The sequence below is a fragment of the Penaeus chinensis genome, chromosome 4, assembly GCF_019202785.1.
Source record: "Penaeus chinensis breed Huanghai No. 1 chromosome 4, ASM1920278v2, whole genome shotgun sequence".
Classification (NCBI taxonomy): Eukaryota; Metazoa; Arthropoda; class Malacostraca; order Decapoda; family Penaeidae; genus Penaeus; species Penaeus chinensis.
The window spans coordinates 5079092-5080643 of NC_061822.1; positions in this window are offsets into that span (position 1 = coordinate 5079092).

The window sequence follows — 1552 nt, forward strand, 5'->3', positions numbered from 1 at the left end:
TAGAATACACTTTTAATCTCAACACAACAGTAATACAGTAAATATAATTGCTTCCTTGAAAAAAACAGGAAAAATTGAAGTGATAAAGATAGTGTTTTATTTTGCAAGACGTATAATAAACAACTGAGGAAACGCGAAGTAAATCCTTGAAGTAACGAGATATTTCAGAATGTTTTTGTTCTTGCATATTTGGCTTATTACGTGGGCCTGACTTTTTTCACTTAAGAGCTAAGGCTTTCGAGCATTTTCATCTGTGCATTTATTTGTATACGTATTTACATTTACACACACAGACACACACACACTGTGTATATATATACATATATATGTATATATGGATACACACAAACACACATACATACATATATATATACAGATAGATAGATAGAAAGATAGATATAGCTATATATATGCTTATTCGAAATCACTATGCTAATAGAAAACGAAAGTAATAAAACGCAAGTGCCAAGGAACATAAAAAAATATACACATAAAAATAACTAAATTAAGATTGATTGTAATATGATATTTTTTTAGAAATACGAGATACAAAAAATAAAAAAAACTGTGTTGCAGCAGCAGTAGCTGTGGTAGTTGTATTAGGAATAGCTGTAGTGGTAGTTGTACTTGTGTTATTTGTAGTTGTACTAATGGTAGTAGTAGTCGTACTTGTGACCGTAGTTGTTTTGTGTTGCAGCAGCAGTAGCAATAGTGGTATTAGTCTCTTCCTTTATCAACATTACTGTCACTATTATTAATATCAATGACCTTTATATCAATAACAGGAACACATTCTTGTCAGACACGCGGGAATGTCTTTTTCTTTCTTCTTTCTTTACGAAGAGGGCAGTAAAAGCAGCGCTTCCATCCTTACAAATATTTTCTGAGATAAAAAACGGCAGTGGCAATAAAAGCAACAATAACATGAAAAAGTTTCCCTCTGCCAACCTTTACACTTCTATAAATGTTCTGTTCTGTTCTGCTATTCTGTTATTCTGTTAAGTTATAACACCATATTCCAAAAGTATGTTTTTCAGCTGTATTATTTATTGTTATTTATTATTATTATTATTATTATTATTATTATTATTATTATTATTATTATTATTATTATTATTATTATTATTATTATTATTATTTTACTTAAGATCTTTTTTCATCGAATTCTTTTCCCTTCCTTTTTCTTTCTCTTCTTTCTTCTTTTCATCTCTCCTCTTCGACTCCTGTTCGTATACCATAACGGTGCTTAAAAAGAGTTATGGAACCCATTGAGATCAGCACTTACTAAGTCACATTCTAAGAGTCAGCAGCTTCAAAATCTTGCTCAAAAAGCTTTATCGTTCAAGGGTCCTTCAGTGTGTTCAGTGTGAATCTAATAGATATTTTTTCACTTAATTTTCACTAGGTGTCTTTCTTTCTTTTCATTTTTTTTTTTTTTTTTTTTTTTTTGGGGGGGGTTATAGTTGATGATATTGGTACCGAGCTTATTTTTAGGATTCTGACGTAAAGTTTTGATAATACCTGCAACGTACGCATTTTTAGAACCTTTATG